Genomic DNA, 22,426 nt, shown 5'->3' with positions numbered 1-22,426 from the left:
AATGTTCATGCTCAACGCAGGCATGAAATAACAATTATTCAGGTCTAAAACTAATCCCGAAGGTAGATGTAGAGGTAGCGTGCCGACCGCGATCACATCGACTTTGGAACCGTTTCCCACGCGCATCGTCACCTCGTCCTTGGCCAGTGCTCGCTTATTCCATAGTCCCTATTTCGAGTTGCAAATATTAGCAACAGAACCAGTATCAAATACCCAGGTGCTACTACGAGCTCTAGTTAGGTACACATCAATAACATGTATATCACATATAACTTTGTTCACTTTGCCATCCTTCTTATCCGCCAAATACTTGGGGCAATTCCGCTTCCAGTGACCAGTCTGATTGCAGTAGAAGCACTCAGTTTCAGGCTTAGGTCCAGACTTGGGTTTCTTCTCTTGAGCAGCAACTTGCTTGCCGTTCTTTTTGAAGTTCCCCTTCTTCTTCCCTTTGCCCTTCTTCTTGAAACTAGTGGTCTTGTTGACCATCAACACTTGATGCTCTTTCTTGATTTCTACCTCCGCGGCTTTCAGCATCGTGAAGAGCTCGGGAATAGTCTTGTTCATCCCTTGCATATTATAGTTCATCACAAAGCTCTTGTAGCTTGGTGGCAGTGATTGGAGAATTCCGTCAATGACACTATCATCAAGAAGATTAACTCCCAGTTGAATCAAGTGATTATTATACCCAGACATTCTGAGTATATGTTCACTGACAGAACTATTCTCCTCCATCTTGCAGCTATAGAACTTATTGGAGACTTCATATCTCTCAATCTGGGCATTTGCTTCAAATATTAACTTCAACTCCTGGAACATCTCATATGCTCCATGACGTTCAAAACGTCGTTGAAGACCCGGTTCTAAGCCGTAAAGCATGGCACACTGAACTATAGAGTAGTCATCAGCTTTGCTCTGCCAGACGTTCTTAACGTCGTCAGTTGCATTAGCAGCAGGCCTGGCACCCAGCGGTGCTTCCAGGACGTAACTCTTCTGTGCAGCAATGAGGATAATCCTCAGGTTACGGACCCAGTCCGTGTAATTGCTACCATCATCTTTCAACTTTGCTTTCTCAAGGAACGCATTAAAATTCAACGGAACAACAGCACGAGCCATCTATCTACAAACAAACATAGACAAGCAAGATACTATGAGGTACTAAGTTCATGATAAATTTAAGTTCAATTAATCATATTACTTAAGAACTCCCACTTAGATGGACATCTCTCTAGTCATCTAAGTGATCACGTGATCCAAATCAACTAAACCATAACCGATCATCACGTGAGATGGAGTAGTTTTCAATGGTGAACATCATTATGTTGATCATATCTACTATATGATTCACGCTCGACCTTTCGGTCTCCGTGTTCCGAGGCCATATCTGCATATGCTAGGCTCGTCAAGTTTAACCTGAGTATTCTGCGTGTGCAAAACTGGCTTGCACCCGTTGTAGATGGACGTAGAGCTTATCACACCCGATCATCACGTGGTGTCTCGGCACGACGAACTTTGGCAACGGTGCATACTCAGGGAGAACACTTCTTGATAATTTTAGTGAGAGATCATCTTAAAATGCTACCGTCAATCAAAGCAAGATAAGATGCATAAAGGATAAACATCACATGCAATCAATATAAGTGATATGATATGGCCATCATCATCTTGTGCTTGTGATCTCCATCTCCGAAGCACCATCGTGATCACCATCGTCACCGGCGCGACACCTTGATCTCCATCGTAGCATCGTTGTCGTTTACGCCATCTATTGCTTCTACGACTATCGCTACCGCTTAGTGATAAAGTAAAGCAATTACAGGGCGTTTGCATTTCATACAATAAAGCGACAACCATATGGCTCCTGCCAGTTGTCGATAACTTCGGTTACAAAACATGATCATCTCATACAATAAAATATAGCATCACGTCTTGACCATATCACATCACAACATGCCCTGCAAAAACAAGTTAGACGTCCTCTACTTTGTTGTTGCAAATTTTACGTGGCTGCTACGGGCTTTAGCAAGAACCGTTCTTACCTACGCATCAAAACCACAACGATAGTTTGTCAAATAGACTCTGTTTTAACCTTCACAAGGACCGGGCGTAGCCACACTCGATTCAACTAAAGTGAGAGACACAGACACCCGCCAGCCACCTTTAAGCACGAGTGCTCGTAACGGTAACCAATCTCGCGTAAGCGTATGCGTAATGTCGGTCCGGGCCGCTTCATCTCACAATACCGCTGAACCAAAGTATGACATGCTGGTAGGCAGTATGACTTATATCGTCCACAACTCACTTGTGTTCTACTCGTCCATATAACATCAACGCATAAAACCTAGGCTCTGATGCCACTGTTGGGAAACGTAGTAATTTCAAAAAATTTCCTACGCACACACAAGATCATGGTGATGGCATAGCAACGAGAGGGGAGAGTGTATGTCCACGTACCCTCGTAGACCGTAAGCGGAAGCGTTAACACAACGCGGTTGATGTAGTCGTACGTCTTCACGATCCGACCAATCCAAGCACCGAACGTACGGAGCCTCCGAGTTCAGCACACGTTCAGCTCGATGACGTCCCTCAAACTCCGATCCAGCCGAGTGTCGAAGGAGAGTTCCGTCAGCACGACGGCGTGGTGACGATCTTGATGTTCTACCGGCGCAGGGCTTCGCCTAAGCTTCGCGACGTTATGACCGAGGTGGAATATGGTGGAGGGGGGCACCGCACACGGCTAAGGAACGATCCGTAGATCAACTTGTGTGTCTATGGGGTGCCCCCTGCCCCCGTATATAAAGGAGGGAGTGGGGAGGCCGGCCGGCCCCTTGGGCGCGCCAAGGGAGGAGGAGTCCTCCTCCTAGTAGGAGTAGGATTCCTCCTTTCCTACTCCTACTAGGAGGGGGGAGAAAGGGGGAGAAGGGGGAAGGAAAGGGGGGGCGCCGCCCCCCCCCCCTCCTAGTCCAATTCGGACCAGAGGGGGGAGGGGGCGCGCGACCCATGCTGGCCGCCCCTCTCTCCTTTCCCCTAAGGCCCATAGGCCCAATACTCTCCCGGGGGGTTCCGGTAACCCCCCCGGCACTCCGGTTTTCTCCGAAATCACCCGGAACCTTTCCGGTGTCCAAATATAGTCGTCCAATATATCAATCTTTATGTCTCGACCATTTCGAGACTCCTCATCATGCCCGTGATCACATCCGGGACTCCGAACAAACTTCGGTACATCAAAACTTGTAAACTCATAATAAAACTGTCATCGAAACGTTAAGCGTGCGGACCCTACGGGTTCGAGAACTATGTAGACATGACCTAGAACCATTCTCGGTCAATAACCAATAGAGGGACCTGGATGCCCATATTGGTTCCTACATATTCTACGAAGATCTTTATCGGTCAAACCGCATAACAACATACTTTGTTCCCTTTGTCATCGGTATGTTACTTGCCCTAGATTTGATCGTCGGTATCCAATACCTAGTTCAATCTCGTTACCGGCAAGTCTCTTTACTCGTTCCGTAATACATCATCTCATAACTAACTCATTAGTTACATGCTTGCAAGGCTTAGGTGATGAGTATTACCGAGAGGGCCCAGAGATACCTCTCCGACAATCGGAGTGACAAATCCTAATCTCGAATTATGCCAACCCAACATGTACCTTCGGAAACACCTGTAGAGCACCTTTATAATCACCCAGTTACGTTGTGACGTTTGGTAGCACACAAAGTGTTCTTCCGGTAAACGGGAGTTGCATAATCTCATAGTTGCAGGAACTTTGTATAAGTCATGAAGAAAGCAATAGCAGTATACTAAACGATCAAGTGCTAGGCTAACAGAATGGGTCATGTCAATCACATCATTCTTCTAATGATGTGATCCCACTAATCAGATGACAACACATGTCTATGGTTAGGAAACATAACCATCTTTGATTAATGAGCTAGTCAAGTAGAGGCATACTAGTGACTATAGTTTTGTCTATGTATTCACACATGTATCATGTTTCCGGTTAATACAATTCTAGCATGAATAATAAACATTTATCATGATATGAGGAAATAAATAATAACTTTATTATTGCCTCTAGGGCATATTTCCTTCACAAAGACTATGTTCATGCCCCCTTGGAAGGTCGATGGTCCTCCCGTGAGACCATTTGGCATTACCTTAAACTCAAATTGTCCATGGTGCATTTTGAAGGCTGTCTTATGCTCATCCTCGGGTCGCATCCGGATCTGATGATAGCCAGCTCGTAGATCCAAACTAGTGAACAGCCGAGATCCCGCTAGTTCGTCCAACAACTCATCAATGACTGGGAGAGGGTAACGATTCTTAATGGTGACTGCATGACAGTAATCCACGCAAAAACGCCACGTAAGGTCTTTCTTCCGCACCAGCAAAACAGGTGATGCAAAGGGACTTGTACTTGGTTGGATGATGCCTTGAGCCAGCATATCAGCCACTTGTTGTTCCACTTCATCTTTCTGCGCTGGACTATGTCGGTACGGCCGCAAATTGACTGGCCGAGCACCAGGTACCAAAGGAATGGAATGATCGAAGGATCTTTGCGGCGGTAACCCTCTAGGTTCTTCAAATAGCATGCCATACTGTTCCAGGAGATCTCCAATAGCTGCAGGAATTGATGGTTGCGCCATGTCTACTGCTGTAGCACAAAGTTGCACCACACGCGCCACAACTTTCTGATTCAACAGCTCCTGCATTTCATCACCCGAGATCAAATGACAGCTGGTGGTATCTGCTCGAGCACCTGTGAGCTGAATGCGCTTGCCCTCATAATCAAATGACATAGTCTTCTTCAACCAATGGACTTGCATGGGACTATGACGAGCGAGCCAATCGATGCCCAAAATGACATCATAACAACCAAGTGGTAGGACCTTGAGATCAATGGTGAATGTAATTCCTTGAGAGCGCCAGGCGCAAGCTGGAATCTCTTGGTCATAGTGCAAAACACCTCCATTGGCCACTCGAACAGTAAGTGGCCGTTGAGCTTTCTGAACCCCTTGCAAGCGCGAAGCCAACTCTGAACTGATGAAACTGTGTGAAGAGCCTGAATCAACCAACATAAGTACTTCGCTCTGCTGGACCCAGCCATGGAGATGCATAGTGGTCGGAGATTCCACTCCTTCAAGGGCTTCCTTAGACATCACACAACAGTCGGCATCACTTGACGAAGTATCGCCTGCAGTGGTCTCGGATGGCTGTGCGGTGAGCATCTCAATGAGCTCCTCCACCACGTGGAGCTGGACAGTGGGAGCGCACCGGTGCTCTCGACTCCATCGCTCTCCGCAGGTAAAGCAGGCCCTTGGCGCAACGGTACGCCTGAAGAGCTGCCAACTAGTCCTCACTGGCGCATTTGGTACCTTCTCCGAAAGAGGTGCGGTGGATATGTTGGATTCTCCGAGAAGTAGTCTTGCATCAACATCTCGTTCCTGAGATGGCGATTTCGAGGTATGCAAAGACGGCCGACGGTCGATCCTTGCCGCCTCTTTCGGTTCTTGTCTTCGTGCTCCTTCACGGCAAGGGCCATCACCAACTTCTGTTGTTGATAGTTTGCAAGCAGCGTCTCAACATCCGAGTCGTCCGAATCGGACAAATCGTCGAGCAAAAACTTCTCGCATGGGCTCAATTCCATCTACATGAACAAAAATCGGACGCGCGCGTCAAACAACTATGCGCAACGCTCGAAACAAATCACAAGCAAGCACTCACCGGCGGCTCGTGGGGCGGGCGATCCCGGGCGGCGACTAGGGGTGACTCGAGGGCAGTCGATCCCCCGCGGCGACGGCGACTAGGGGCGGCTCGTCTCGCCGGATCCAGAGGGTGCAACGTATCAGTGGTGGAGGGTGGGGGACGCGCCCTGCGGCATGATTCCACCGACAGATTTGGCCGGAATCGCCGGCGGCGAACGGGCGGAACCAATGGCGGCCGACGGCGGAAGGAGGTGGGGAAAGGGCGCGGGCTGAAATGTCCCTCCCGCCAACCGCTTTTCTGCGATACGGGGCACCGTAGTGACGAGGCGGAAACCTACATATTCACGGGTTAGGATCGAGATTTTGCCGCGCCCCTCAAAAAAATTTATGGGCCAGCTGCGTTTGCGAGGTCTGTTCGTGCGGGATTTTCCGCGCCGGCCCGTATTTTGACGGTTATTTTGCGGGTCGGGGCGTTTTACGGGGTCTGCTAGAGTTGCTCTTACACGGGTTTCTTTCCTTTTCCCATGAGTCCAGATGAGAAGTGCTGATGCGGCTCTGCTTGCTGATCCACTCGCGTCTGCGTAGAATTTGAGGCACAAGAAAGCCATGGTAAGGCAAACAGGATCGGCTCCATAGTAAGGCAAGCATGGTACCGCACCGACCTACTTACCTGAAACTGAATTTCTTTATTTCTTTGTCCCGGTTCAATTTTCAACCTGCTGTTATCGTACGAATTAATGGTTAATAGGGATCAAGTTGAACATTCAGTTGCAGCCGTAATGTGCTGAGATGTGATACGAATGAAACTATTTGGGCAACGCAATGAATTGTATTTAAAATTCCATTTTTTACAGATAAAGTCGAGGCGCTTCAGAGTTGTTTCAGGTAGTACTCCTTTTTACTCATGGAGTGCTAGTCGAGAAGAACCATTTGACTAGAAGAAACGGCGGGTCCTATGCGTTTTGGGGTACCAAATGTGTCACTCACATCCTTCTCTACAAATTACACACATGTCAACCCTTGCTAGACTCTTTACACCCATTCCAAACCTCTTGCAGAATCAAGTGGTACGGAATGTGGTCATAGACTGATGCCCTCGTTTCAGAACTCTTGCCAAATAAATTCACACCGAGTACCAACATTACTGTTCAAAAAGGTCGACGAGAAAACTGGACTATAACTAGGAATTGTAAGAAGAAAAGGGTTTAAGCGTATGCACCTCGGCAGGGACGCGTGCGTGTTCATATATAGCAAGAGATTACAAGATCGGTAGGTTGTTAGTGTTGGGGAACGTAGTAATTTCAAAAAATTTCCTACGCACACGCAAGATCATGGTGATGGCATAGCAACGAGAGGGGAGAGTGTATGTCCACGTACCCTCGTAGACCGTAAGCGGAAGCGTTAACACAACACGGTTGATGTAGTCGTACGTCTTCACGATCCGACCGATCCAAGCACCGAACATACGGAGCCTCCGAGTTCAGCACACGTTCAGCTCGATGACGTCCCTCGAACTCCGATCCAGCCGAGTGTCGAGGGAGAGTTCCGTCAGCACGACGGCGTGGTGACGATCTTGATGTTCTACCGGCGCAGGGCTTCGCCTAAGCTTCGCGACGATATGACCGAGGTGGAATATGGTGGAGGGGGGCACCGCACACGGCTAAGGAACGATCCGTAGATCAACTTGTGTGTCTATGGGGTGCCCCCTGCCCCCGTATATAAAGGAGGGAGGGGGGAGGCCGGCCGGCCCCTTGGGCGCGCCAAGGGAGGAGGAGTCCTCCTCCTAGTAGGAGTAGGATTCCTCCTTTCCTACTCCTACTAGGAGGGGGAAGGAAGGGGGAGAGGGGGGAAGGAAAGGGGGGCGCCCCCCCCCTCCTAGTCCAATTCGGACCAGAGGGAGAGGGGGCGCGCGGCCCACCCTGGCCGCCCCTCTCTCTTCCCACCTAGGCCCATGTGGCCCATTAACTCTCCCGGTGGGTTCCGGTAACCCCCCCCGGCACTCCGGTTTTCTCCGAAATCACCCGGAACCTTTTCGGTGTCCGAATATAGTCGTCCAATATATCAATCTTTATGTCTCGACCATTTCGAGACTTCTCGTCATGTCCGTGATCACATCCGGGACTCCGAACAAACTTCAGTACATCAAAACTTACAAACTCATAATAAAACTGTCATCGAAACGTTAAGCGTGCGGACCCTACGGGTTCGAGAACTATGTAGACATGACCTAGAACCATTCTCGGTCAATAACCAATAGAGGGACCTGGAAGCCCATATTGGTTCCTACATATTCTACGAAGATCTTTATCGGTCAAACCGCATAACAACATACTTTGTTCCCTTTGTCATCGGTATGTTACTTGCCCGAGATTTGATCGTCGGTATCCAATACCTAGTTCAATCTCGTTACCGTCAAGTCTCTTTACTCGTTCCGTAATACGTCGTCTCATAACTAACTCATTAGTTACATGCTTGCAAGGCTTAGGTGATGAGTATTACCGAGAGGGCCCAGAGATACCTCTCCGACAATCGGAGTGACAAATCCTAATCTCGAATTATGCCAACCCAACATGTACCTTCGGAAACACCTGTAGAGCACCTTTACAATCACCCAGTTACGTTGTGACGTTTGGTAGCACACAAAGTGTTCTTCCGGTAAACGGGAGTTGCATAATCTCATAGTTGCAGGAACTTTGTATAAGTCATGAAGAAAGCAATAGCAGTATACTAAACGATCAAGTGCTAGGCTAACAGAATGGGTGATGTCAATCACATCATTCTTCTAATGATGTGATCCCACTAATCAAATGACAACACATGTCTATGGTTAGGAAACATAACCATCTTTGATTAATGAGCTAGTCAAGTAGAGGCATACTAGTGACTATAGTTTTGTCTATGTATTCACACATGTATCATGTTTCCGGTTAATACAATTCTAGCATGAATAATAAAAATTTATCATGATATGAGGAAATAAATAATAACTTTATTATTGCCTCCAGGGCATATTTCCTTCAGTTAGCTATTCTTGACCTCTACTCCAAGCTATACTAGAGATAAGATCTTCTAGCTTAACAACCTACCAAGTACATACACAATACACACGCAATACATTTGTACCGTGACACTTGTCACGTTATACGCAAGCCTATTCGCTAACATCCTCCCTCAATCTCAACATGTCAAGGTTTAGATTGTTCTTGAAGGCTTGAAACTGCCGAACTTGAAGTGGTTTAGTGAAACCATCAGCAACCTGATCTCCAGTTGGAATAAACTTTATCTCCAACAATCTTTGTGCAACTCTTTCACGAACAAAGTGAAAATCAATCTCTATATGCTTTGTCCTTGCATGAAACACAGGATTCGCTGATAGATAAGTTGCACCTAGATTATCACACCACAAACATGACACATGTGATCTGTGTATGCCCAACTCATCAAGCAATGTTTCAACCCACATTATCTCAGCTGTTGCATTTGCCAGAGACTTGTATTCTGCTTCAGTGCTGGAACGTGAGACAGTTGCCTGTTTCTTTGCATGCCAAGATATAAGGTTGGAACCAAGGAAAACAGCAAAACCTCCTGTGGACTTTCTGTCATCAGGGCATCCAGCCCAGTCTGCATCAGAGAATGCACTTACCGCAGTTGATGAAGACTTGCACAATTTCAAACCAGTTCCAACACTACCTTGTATGTACCTTAAAATCCTTTTTACAGTTGTCCAGTGTACAGAAGTAGGTGCATGTAAAAACTGACAGACCTTATTAACAGAGAATGAAATATCTGGCCTAGTTAGTGTTAGGTACTGAAGTGCCCCAACTATGCTACTGTATCTGGTTCCCTCTTCTGGACTTAACAAATTTCCTTCATGCAGTTTTCCAGTAGTGGACATGGGTGTGCTGGAAGGCTTACAATCTTTCATTCCAACACGCTTTAGTATATCTGAGGCATATTTTTCCTGAGTGAGCAAAATACCATCTTGCACCTTTTTAACTTCAATGCCTAGAAAATAGTGTAACTCTCCCAAATCCTTAAGTGCAAATTCATTTTTTCAAATTTCTTAACAAAGCTGAAGTGGCATCTTGTGAAGAGCTACCAACAATTATGTCATCAACATAAATAAGTATAAACATTGTCACCTTCCCTCTCCTGAAGAAGAACAAAGAAGTGTCTCCCTTTGATGGCCGAAAACCAAGTTGCTGTAGTTTTGAGCTCAGCTTTGAGTACCATGCTCTTGGTGCCTGCTTCAAACCATACAAAGCCTTGTCCAACCTGCATACATGATGTGGTTTAGAACTGTGCTCAAAACCTGGTGGTTGCCGCATATAGACCTCTTCCTCGAGAGCGCCATGCAAAAACGCATTCTGTACATCCAATTGGCGAAGGCTCCATCCCCTGGAAACAACAATAGACAGAACAAGCCTGATAGTAGCAGCCTTTACTACTGGACTGAAAGTATCCTCATAGTCAATACCATAGCGTTGTTTAAACCCTTTAGCTACCAGTCTAGCTTTATATCTGTCTATTGTACCATCAGATTTCTTCTTGATTTTATACACCCACTTGCAGTCAATGACATTCCTCCCTGACTTAGGTGGGACAAGATGCCACGTCTGATTTTTCATCAATGCATCATACTCAATATTCATAGCATTTTTCCAACTTTTATCATTCAAAGCTTCTATCACATTTTCTGGTTCACCAGTGGAAGCAAAATTTGCAAACTTAAAATTTTTGTTGTACCTGACAGTGCCATCCTTGGGTACCAAAGTTTTGACAATACCTCGTTGAGAACGTGTTACGCGTGTAGTTGTACTCGTACTAGACACACCAGTAGCCACGGTGGATCCAGCTTTAGTAGCCACAGGCGATTCAGCAGCCGCAGAAGATCCGGAGGGCGAGCCGCCTCCTCGTACTGGCGAGGAAGAATCCCCCTCGAAGGCCGCGCGATCAGTGGCCCGCACGGACCTGTCGGCGCCAGGCGACCCACGCCCAGCCGGCTCGTGCCAACTGGCGGATGGCGACGGGCGCGGGGCCGCTCCATCCGACCGCGCCACAGAGCCACTAGTGGATGGCGACAGGCGTGGGGTTGTTCCGCCCGACCGCGCTGCAGCCTGTGGTGACGTGCCAGGCGGGGACTGGCTTGTCCCGTTACGTGCAGGAGAATCCGCGCCGGGATCCGCCGCACCTGCCCCTGCGCCACCTGCGCCAGATCTCTCGGATCCGCGCCCTGGACTGTGTCAGCCGAATCATCCTCGTGTCCTGCGCCTGTACTACCAGCCAAAGTCTGCATAAAATCACATATTTGAACAACATTTTTTCACTGTTTCCATTAGCATCAGGTTTATGACTATTAGCCAAATGATCATTATCAGCATATGTATCTCCCTCATGATCAGTTGGATTCAAAAGTTCCGGTGAGAGGAGAAGAATTTCAGCACGTAAACGTGCACCGGCATTAGGATGCAAAGTGGAGAAGGGAAACACTGTTTCATCAAATACAACATCCCTAGAGACATAGACTCGGCCGGAAGAGATGTCTAAGCACTTAAAACCTTTGTGCAAATTACTGTAGCCTAAGAAGACGCATTGTTTGGAGCGAAATTGGAGCTTGTGGGTATTGTATGGACGCAAATTCGGCCAACAGGCACATCCAAAGATGCGAAGAGAAGAATAGTTAGGCTTTTCATGAGACAATTTTTCAAGAGGAGTTTCAAAGTTGATAACTTTGCTTGGTAGTCTGTTGATAAGATATGTAGCAGCTATGAAAGCCTCATCCCAAAATTTAAGTGGCATGCTTGCTTGGGCTAAAAGGGAGAGACCAACTTCGACTATATGTCGATGTTTACGTTCTGCTGACCCATTTTGCTGATGTGCATGAGGGCAAGAGACGTGATGGGATATTCCAATTTTTGTGAAGAAGGAATTTAGCTTCACATACTCCCCTCCCCAGTCTGTTTGGAGAGCAAGAATTTTGCGATCAAATTGTCGTTCAACAAGATTTTGGAAGTCATGAAATTTTTGGAAAACTTCTGACTTATGTTTGATTAGGTAGATCCAGGTGAACTTACTGAAATCATCTATAAAGCTCACGTAGTATTTCTTTCTACCTACTGATTCAACAGCTGGACCCCACACATCAGAAAAAACAAGTTCCAAAGGGAACTTTGATTCACTTATTGAGTTCGGATAGGGCAACTGATGGCTTTTGCCCAGTTGACAGGAATCACAAATAACTTCAGAATTGAAAGCTTTGACACATGGGAGCTTATTTTTGCTAATTATTTTGCTAACTATCGTTGATGAAGGATGCCCTAGGCGCCGGTGCCATCTATCCGAGGAGGGTATGGCACTGAGCACGTGCTTCTTGGCGCCTTGTCCCATGTGTTTGACAGGGTATAGGCCTCTCCTACCCCTGCTTTGCAGCAGCACCCTCCTTGTTGCCCGATCCTTTACAAGAAAAGAATAGGGGTGAATTTCAACGAAAGTGTTGTTGTCAATAGCAAGTCGGCTTGCAGAGATTAGACTCTTGTCAGCCTCAGGAACATGTAAGACATTTTTGAGGAGAAGATCACGTTCGGGAGTACAAATATGCGATTGACCAATGCGTGCTATAGTCATACCTGATCCACTCGCGGTGTGAATTTGGTCGTCTCCTGTGTACCGATCCCGAACGGTGAGCTTTCTCTAGATCTCCTGTGATATGGTTCGTCGCACCACTGTCCAGATACTAGTTGGTGTCAACGCCATATTGAGGAGCCGCCATGTTTGCAGAACGTTCCTCCCCCCTTGATAGGAGGAGTCGTAATGCTTCCAGCACTTCCACGCTGGGTGACCAACCTTGCCATAGATCTGACACGTTGGTTTTGCGACATTGTTGTTGTAGTTGCCGCTGCTGCCGTTGGTGCCTCCGGGGTTGCCACGGTTCGGTGGCTTGGAGAAGGAGCCATGGCCGCGATCACCGCCGCCGCCTTGCCTGTTGTTGAAGTCGCGTCCGCGGTCACCGCGGTCACCACCACCGCGGCCGCGACCGCGCCCACGTGTCGCCGCGTTTGCCGATGACTGAGAGGACCCGCCGCGCAGGTTCATGCGGGTCTCGAAGTTTAGGAGCTGCGAGTACAGCTCCGGAACCCCGACGGGCTCAACCCTAGAGCACATGGCAGACACCACGGGGTCGAACTCCTCGTCTAGTCCCGCGAGGATGTGAGAGACCACATCCTCCTCGTCCACCTTCTTCCCTGAAGCAGCTAGTTCATCACAAAGGGTACGGACCTTACCAACGTATTCGGTGATCGTCATGTTGCCCTTCTGGAGATTTGCCAACGCGATCCAAACGTTGACGGTCTGTGCACGGGTATGTGATGTCAGCATGCCCTGCACCGTGTTCCACAGCTCTGCTGCGGTGTGGCACCTTGCCACCTGGATGGCCATCTCGCGGGGCAGCGTGGTCAACAGGTAGGAGAACACCTGCTGATCGCGCGCGTACCACGCAGTGAACGCCGAATTTGGAGCCTTGGACTTGGTCTTGCCGTCGTCGCTAGAGACTTCAATATGCATCGGGGGCACCACCTGCTCGACGTCGAGGAAGGCCGCCATCTGCGCCCCTCGTATAGCCGAGAGCACGGTGGCGCGCCATAGCGCCTCGTTCCCTCTCGTAAGCTTCTCTGTTGCGCTGTGTGCAAACGGAGATGAGGGGAAGGAGTTCGCCGAGGAGCTTGCCATGGATGAATTCGAGGTAGGCTCTGATTACCATGTAAGAAGAAAAGGGTTTAAGCGTATGCACCTCGGCAGGGACGCGTGCGTGTTCATATATAGCAAGAGATTACAAGATCGGTAGGTTGTTAGCTATTCTTGACCTCTACTCCAAGCTATACTAGAGATAAGATCTTCTAGCCTAACAACCTACCAAGTACATACACAATACACACGCAATACATTTGTACCGTGACACTTGTCACGTTATATGCAAGCCTATTCGCTAACAGGAATTGCTTTCCAGAACAAGAAGCGCATGGCGCAAAGGATTTCACTGGATTTGGTGGACTCCAATATCTCAAAATAAATAAAAACTCAGGAAAAAACTACTGTTTATCCAAGTCTTTTATGAAAATGATTCCCAACAGCATATGCATATCATAATAATTCCATGCACCTTATGCTGCTCCGTCTCCTGCCATTCAGTCATGGGGTATATATAGATTGTTGCAATTCTCTTTGGGCACACTATTTTCATTTAGAGAGCACACATGCATTGAGTGTGAGTTGAACATTCGATTACAATGGGGTGTTGCCTCCTAATGCAAATGTTAGTAATTCATCATTTCAGCATGTTGCTTATTGGCATGCGTATTGCATTCAAGAGAAGTTGGACAAAAGTACTAAACTTTCTTACCGGTCACTCTTACCCACGTAAGAGTTTCACGACACTTGACGATGTTCAAATTCATGTTCATCTTCCTGTACAAACGGGACGAACAGGTTGTACTGGTTAGTTTTGTTGAGCTAGGCAGATATGTGTCCTATGATCTAATCTCCCAGAGGCTTCCTTGCCGCCGCCACGTGCTTCTCCCAGACGGCTTTGGGCAAAGATAAACACAGTGGCAAAACAAACAATAAACTGACAGTTTACATACTCTAAAACAACAAAAATCAGTTAATCACAGAACTACCATCCAAACACTCTACTGGCACCAAATGTCAGTCTAACATAATACAGTAAAAAGTTACCTAGGCTAATTAATTTTCAAAAATCAAAATGTCGCTTCATTTACCAACAAGAGCACCAAATGTCGGTATAACATAATACAATAAAAACCAGACAAGAGCTGGCAGAATGTTCAAAGGGTAAAACTACTACAGAGTGTAAATTAAGCAGAGCCAGCACATGCATCCAATCAAAAGAAAGCTTCACGGGTGTAAGGCCCACTGCGACATAAGCATGTCGATCGCCCTTGGAACACGGCGATCTTCAGCCAACGGTTCAGGCAATGATGCATTTGACAGGGAGCTCACCATCCAATACCCCCCTTTGGGACCTTCAGCTTCGAATAGATACTGATGAAACATATATAGCGCCACACATGATACCGCCAAATTGACATGAACTTCTTATTCGTATTTTCACCCAGTAGAACTTCTTTGCTGCGTGACCACACATCTCTTCGCTGGCCTCTTTGGCTCTGCACTCTGCTAGCACCGCTCCTCCATACAAAAAGCGTTCTCCTAAAAAATGAAAAGAAAAGAAAAGAGAGAACCATTATAGCAGCCATACACAATATGTTTTCAGAAACTATAAGCTCGGAGCATTGCACACACATACAAAAGATGGAAATTACCCAACGCATGCAATGTGCAGAACAAAAATCAAGCATAGTCCTTACACAATGCATGCAATTGCACCACCACCATGTAACTTTACTGAATTTGATGAACACGACAACCTTTGCAGTATAACACTTGACTGAATTTGGTGGACTCCAATGTCTCAAAATAAACAACATAGGTCGTAAAATTGTTTCTTAATTGGCAAAGATGCATATCAATGTGATGTCAAACACGCTTATGCAGCTCCATCCTTGCCATGCAGCCATTGTATATATAGATTATTGCCATTCTCTTTGGGCATACTATTTCCATTCAGAGTGCATGTATTGAGTGTGAATTGATCACTCAATTACGATGGGTTATTGCCTGCAAATATAAACCTTTATACTTGTGGTTCCGTTGGTTCAGTAATTAGGCATGTTGCTTATTGTCATAGGTTGGTTCAGTAATTATGTCACAGAGAAGCCCCGGCTGGTGTGCACCACGGAATGATGAGCCTCCCTCTGATTGAATGTCTAGAATGTGGATGCCAAAGGTTGCTCTCAGTCCTGGACATCTCTGAACCCAGTCAATTATTTTTTGGGGGAAATGCCCAACGAATGTGAAGGACAAGAAGGTTGTTCCTCTGTTCTTTAATGTTCAGAATCAAGTAGTATGTCGTACGGTTTTCCTGATGTCTGGTTCATACAAGTTGCTAAATTGAGTATGTTTGGAAAAGCCAAATACCAGCGTTTTTTCATGAGGTTGGACAGGTACTTGGACATGGTCGAGGAAATTCGGATGATAAATGTGCTCATCATCAGCAATGCGGCTACTTGTAACATGTCGTGATAAAATAATGCAGCGACGCAGTGATGCTTCAAGGGCCGAAATTGTTGCTACGAGTGCTCAAATTCAGGGTTGAGAATACAGCACTAGATCGACTTATCGAAAAGTTGGCCGCCCAAGAAGAAGCTTCAGATTTTTAGTGTGCCTTCTTTTCGTCATTCTTCTTCCAGTGTTTCTACTGAAACTAGTGAAGTAGAATCTCCGTCTAGAAATCGTGGTCACCGTCATGTCCTGCCCCTCCTCTTCTCGCTGCTGTCGGACAGGAAAAACATGTCAGGCTGGTTGGTTGGTTCTGTTGACCTATGTAGATTTTGGAAGAAGAAAAAATGTACTCCCTAAGCTTGCAAAAACGTATTACATTATGAGACAGAGGGAGTAAGTTGGAGAAAGATATAATCAATTAACCCAGAGGTTGCGTCGACACAATCCTTCTCCCAGATGGGAGTTATTTACCCAAAACCATCACATTATGGGCTAGGGTAACAGATCGGTGCCACATTTGAGGCAGGGCACAAAAAACCACCAGAATTGCGTCTAATACGTAACGCGGAGCACTGATTTTCCGATTTACTTGCGAAGACAGCGAAACCGACAAGTTGGCCCCAACTGTCGGCTGACATGGCGTGCCTATGTGGTTAATTTGCTGAGGTGGCAAAAGGGTCCCACCTGTCAATGACTCTTTATCCTTTTTCACCTTTTCTTTTTATTTCTCATGGGCATTTCAGCAAACAGGCTATGGGCATGTCTTGAGCGGCGCAACGACCAGGCCGAGCCCGAGACAGTTGCGGCGAGGAGAAGCTCGGGCGGCGCACCGGGGAGCAGGCCGAGGCAGTTGCGTCGAGGAGAAGCTCGGGCGGCGCTGTAGAGAGGACGACAGTGGGCTCGGGCGGAGAGGACGCCACAAGCTCGCCGCTGCGGTCGGACGCGCACCAGCACAGGTCAGGCCGCACGGGGTCGACCTCGCCTGCCCGGACTGCGGCGGCAGGTTGCTCGAGGAGATGAGGCGGACCCCATCGGCCCCCGCCTACCTCTGCCGCCCGCGCGGGCACCACGCCAACGACGTGCGCCTCCGCCGCGGTCACCGTGACGCGGCTGCGGCTGCCGCGGCCGCCTCTGTCAGAAGTGGGGGAGGGGGCGACCGCGCGCCTTTGAACCCGGTCATCGTGCTCCGGCGCTCGGCGCAACGGTGGGGGACGAGAACGACGGCGACCAACTGCCCCGCCGAGCTCCTCGGCGTGCACCCACTATTTGCCGCGGTCGCCGTCGACTCTGGCATGCTGGGCGGCGGGGCGGATCCTCGCCGGATCTGGGCGAGACGGATGACAGGTAGCTGGAAGTGCGGCTGGAGAACGGAAGGCACGTAGCTGAGTGGCGGGGAGGCTCGCCGGTGATGGCTCCGACGGCGGCGCGAGTACGGCTGGCTGTGGTTGCGGTCGTGGGGAAGAAGAAGGCTTGGAGGGAGAGAGAGAGAGAGGAATAAGAGAGAGGCCGACAGGTGGGCCTTCGACCACCTCAGCAAATTATCCATGTAGGCATGCCACATCGGCCCGACAGGTGAGCCCAACCGGTCAGATCCGCTGTTTTCATGGCCAAATTCGAGCATCAGTGCTCCGTGTTACGTATTAGGCGCAATTCTGGTGGTTTTTTATGCCCTGCCTCAAATGTGGTACCGATCTGTTATCCTAGCCCATAATGTGGTGGTTTTGGATAAATAACTCCCCAGATGGCTTTGGGCAAAGATAAACACAATGGCAAAATAAACAACAAACTAACTGATTACATACCCTCAACAGCAAGAACCAGTTAGTCACAGAACTAATATCCAAACACTCCCACTAAATGTCAGTCAAACAAAATAGAGCAAGCAGGTAGTTGGGCTAATTTTCCACATTGGAAATGTCCCTTCGTTTATGAACAAAATCCTTGCAAATTTATCCCTTGGTACTGAACAGTTTAAAGTTCAAACAATGATGATGACTCTGATCCAAATCAGCTGAAAAGAAAGAATGTTCAAATGTTCATAGAGTAAAATCATTGCCTTAAGCAGAGCCAGCACATGCATCCAACAAAAAGCAAGTTTCATGGATGCAATGACCACTGCATCATAAGCATGTTGATTGCCTGCAGAACACGGGCACATTTGACAGGCAACTCTCCATTCAGCGCCCCCATGTCGACCATCAGCTCCGAGCAGATACTGATGAAACATATATGGCACCGCCAATGAATGGTACTGCCAAACTGCACATGATCCTGTTCTGTCTATTTCCACCAATAGAGCTCCTTCACTGTGTGTGACCAAGCATCTCCTCGCTATCCTCTGCTAGCAGCACCACGGCTTTGCGTTACAAGTCCACCTCCATACAAAATGTGTTCTTAAAAAGGAAACGAAAAGAAAAGAAAAGATGAAGATCCAGTATTCAGAAACTGCAACCATACATAAAATATTTCCAGGAACTCTAAGCTCAGAGCATTGCACACACATAGACAAGGATGGAAATTAACTTCAGTTATGACCAAAATATTCTTCCTTCCGTGTTGAGCACTACATTCAGAGTTCAGTCAGCAGCTTAAGCACCCTCTGGTGTGTGAGAGCTTCAGGTCCAAGACCTTCACTGGCTAATGCGAATAAAACATTATGAGAAAAGAAAAGACAGACTAATACCGGTTGAACTTGAGATCTGGTACTGATACATTATTGCAAGTAAAGCCTAAATATATCAGTAAAGATGACCATGCACAAGTGGGATCGTGACAGCTAAAAAGCTTCGGTTGTGTCAGGTTTTTGTTAAAAATTCAGCCTGTTGCATAAGTTTCCAGTAAGACATACAGTATCTATTCCTTTTTAAAAAAAATTGACAGTTACAAACATTAACCATATGAAAAAAGAAGGGTGATTCCACCTACTTCAGGTGAATGAAGAGGGCCAGATAAGGGGAATGCATATTATTCATCCAACAGTTTTGCCAAACCATGCAATTTTCAATACTGAAATTACAAGTAACAATACCAAGTCAACGTACAAAGGATGTATTTTCCTGCTATCCATCCTTCTGTCTCGAAGTCTACACAGAAATAAAAATATAAAGTCCAAATATATAATTTCCAACACAGGAGACTAGCTATATAGCTTCATATATTCTTTATGGTGCCACAGTAATCATGCAACTCTTGAAGACTGATTTCAGGAAGGGGTCTGAGCATGAGCCCTCGGTGGTTTCTATTTGTTAGTGCCTGATATACCTGCTGCATTGTTGGCTGGGCTTTGGGGTTGACTTGCAGGCAAGCAAAGGCCACCAAGGCAACAAAAATGACATCCTTCTCCTCATCGACGGTTGACGGTGCTGCGATCCAGGGTATCCTTGAACTTCCCTTGCTGCTCTGTTCGGCAAAAGAACGGAAGGAGGAGATCGCCTGGGTGCTTTCCCATCAAAACTTCCAGTGCAACCACGCCGAAGCTGTACACATCGCACTTCTCAGTCAACACCATGGTAGATGACAGCTCTGTAATAAGAAGCCAAATCAGCTCTATATCAGGTCACAGACTTTACTTCTTCTCTCTTTGTGAATCACATTTCATAAAAAAAATGGATTAAGCCCATGTAAGTACCAGGGGCTATGTAGCCACATGTGCCTGCAAAAATAGTGCTCCAGCTTGAGTAACCATGCTTCAGTTTCCTCGCCATGCCAAAGTCCGAAACATAAGCCTTATAATTGAGGTCCAGAAGAATGTTGCTGCTTTTTATGTCGTGGTGCACGATTGGATCGCCACAATCATGGTGCAAGTAGGAGAGAGCTTGAGCTACGTCTGTCACAATAACAACTCTCCTGGGCCAATCCAGCTCCTTCGCATGCTCTTGCTCGTGCATAATGGATAATAAGCTTCCCCTCTCAATAAGATCATACACGAGGAATTTGCACTGGGAGTGTGAACAGAAGCCATACAGCTTGACGATGCATCGGTGCCTGATTTTTGTTAACACTTCAATCTCGGCGTGAAATGTTCCCTCGTCGTTGTATTCTTCTACTGAGTTTAGGAGCTTGACGGCAAAGATAATCCCGCCTTCAAGATGAACTCTGAAAACAGATCCGTATCCTCCAACACCAATGCAATATTTCTCATCGAAATTTTCTGTTGCGCTGAGGATGTCTTCGAACACGATCTTTCCGTCAAAATTCCATATGGAAAGTATATCTCCAGACTTGCTTTTGCTTGTACTTTTTACATACTTTCTTCTCCAACAGACGACCGTGATGCTTACTATTGAGAGGCAAGCAAAGGCAAAAGGTGCAAAAAGAGCAAGAAGTACCATACTTGGATGTTTCCTTTTTTGGTGTTCCACGTCGAGCTTCGGTGTATCACATGGAGTTAAGCCATACGAATCACCACATAAGTCCGTATTATGGTCAAGTGAGATCATGGCAGCGGAGATAAATGGAACACTACCATCCAAATTATTATATGATAAATTGAGCTTCAACAGTTGGTAAAAATAAGAGAAAGTCACTTGGATGGCACTTCGTAAATTACTTTTACTCAAATCAAGCTCATATAGGTTGGCAAGATATCCAAGTTCTTGTGGTACCTGTCCTGTCAATAAGTTGTCTGACACGAGTAATGACGCTAAAGAGTGACAATGTCCTATCTGAGGTGGAATGCTTCCTGAAAATTGATTTCTACTTAGATCCAGATATGAGAGAAGAACAAGAGATCCTAACTCTGGCGGTAACATTCCATTAAGCTGATTGAACTTAAGTGATAGTGTTGTAAGAGAGATCATTTTCGAGAATGTCAAAGGGATGGAACCATTTATTTGATTGTTCGAAAGATCCAAGAACTCTAAACTTGTTAGATTTCCTATGCTTCCAATGGAACCTATGATTCGATTGTTGGAAAGATCCAGATGTGAGAGAATAATAAGATTTCCAATTTGTGATGGTAATGGGCCGTTAAGCTGATTGGATCGAAGTGCCAACATTGTTAGAGAGGCTAATTTCAAAATGGTTGAAGGGAAGGAACCATTTATTAAATTGTTGGAAAGATCTAACATCTAAGTACTGTAAGCTCGTCAAATTTCCTACAATGGATGCTTTGGAGAAAAAATTATGAGACAGTTTGAGAGAGGTTAGTTTAGTACAATTAGCCGTGAATGATGGGATAGGTCCGTCAAGAATATTGCCGGATAGATCCATGTATTTGAGCTTGGCGAGAGCACCAATGCTTGAAGGTATTCCACCCGAGAGATTGTTGTAACTGAGATTCAGATGAACGAGATGGGGCAAGTCTGCAAAGTGGAGAGGCTCATTAAATTCCCTAGTCATCCTACATTGTAGTAAGAGAGACCGATGGAGTTTAGCTTAGTAAAATTACCTAGTGATGTTGGTATAGATCCGTTCAGGCCATTGTTGGATAGATCCAAGTGAGTGAGCTTGGCAAGAGCACCAATCCTTGATGGGATTGAGCCTGAGAGATTGTTGTAACTGAGGTCCAGATAGACAAGATGAGGCAAGTCTGTGAAGTGGAGAGGCTCATTAAGTTCCTTAGTGTTCCTTCTGTACTAGGCATGGTAGAAACAAATTGTACTAAGAGAGATCGATGGAGGTTAGTTTAGTACAATTACCTAGGGATGTTGGGATATATCCGTTCAGGCCATTGTTGGATAGATCCAAGTGAGTGAGCTTGGCAAGAGCACCGATGCTTGATGGGATTGAGCCCCAGAGATAGTTGCCGGCTTGCCGCTGAGGTTCAGATAGACAAAATGGGAGAAGTCTGCAAAGTGGAGGCTGTCCAACCTGCCATCAAGGTAACAGTACCCAAGCGAAATGTTGGACACAACTAGGACGGCGTCAACATGGTCATGGCCACGATACACCACAGTGCTGCAGGTAATACCGTCCCAGTTACAAGGGCTGGTTTCCTTTCTCCATGAGAACAAACGGTCGCCATAGGTTAGGCTAGATTTCCAATGGAGAAGTGCCTCTGCTTGCCAATCCAGTGATGGATGCGTAGAATTTGAGGCACAAGAAAGCTGTGTCAAGGCAAGGAGGAATAGCAGGAGCTCCAAGGCTAGGAGAAGGCTCATGTTGTGCAGGATTAGTTCATAAGTGAAGCTCCAAAGCACACACATTATATAGTCTGCTGATGCTGTTTTTTTTTTCGAAAAGGAGGAATACCCCCGGCCTCTGCATCTGGTCGATGCATACGGCCACTTTATTAATTATTAACACAAAACCTTACAAAGTCGTACAACAGTAAGACCAAAGCCACCATCTTCGCAACCTCTGTCGCTACTCCTATCTAACTGATGAAGGGGCGCTGATGGTCTGGGCCTAATACCAAACAGACCTCGCAGCCAAACCTAACATCTAAGACCTGAGGTCCCAACCTGAACGCCTGCCGGGTATGGGCACCCACCAGTCCGGCGTGCTCCTCAACCAGGCCGTCCGCCGGGTATGAGGCCGCCACAACCACCTACCACATATCCATCTTCAGAGCTGTACTGTTGTAACTGCCTTGCTCGGTCTCGCCGCCGCCGACGCCACCACGACGCCAGACAGCG

The 22,426-nt window shown here is 46.9% G+C and overlaps 2 pseudogenes; both read right to left on the bottom strand.

Moving 5' to 3' along the window:
• Nucleotides 1-12,808: 12,808 nt before the first annotated feature.
• LOC119351609 lies at nt 12,809-12,947 on the bottom strand (annotated as a pseudogene).
• A 6,244-nt stretch (nt 12,948-19,191) lies between these two features.
• LOC119350139 lies at nt 19,192-21,949 on the bottom strand (annotated as a pseudogene).
• Between the last annotated feature and the right edge of the window lie 477 nt (nt 21,950-22,426).

This window comes from Triticum dicoccoides, chromosome 1B, assembly GCF_002162155.2.
Source record: "Triticum dicoccoides isolate Atlit2015 ecotype Zavitan chromosome 1B, WEW_v2.0, whole genome shotgun sequence".
NCBI lineage: Eukaryota > Viridiplantae > Streptophyta > Magnoliopsida > Poales > Poaceae > Triticum > Triticum dicoccoides.
Note: the sequence above shows the minus strand (reverse complement) of the source record. Positions and strands in the feature narration are given on the sequence as shown.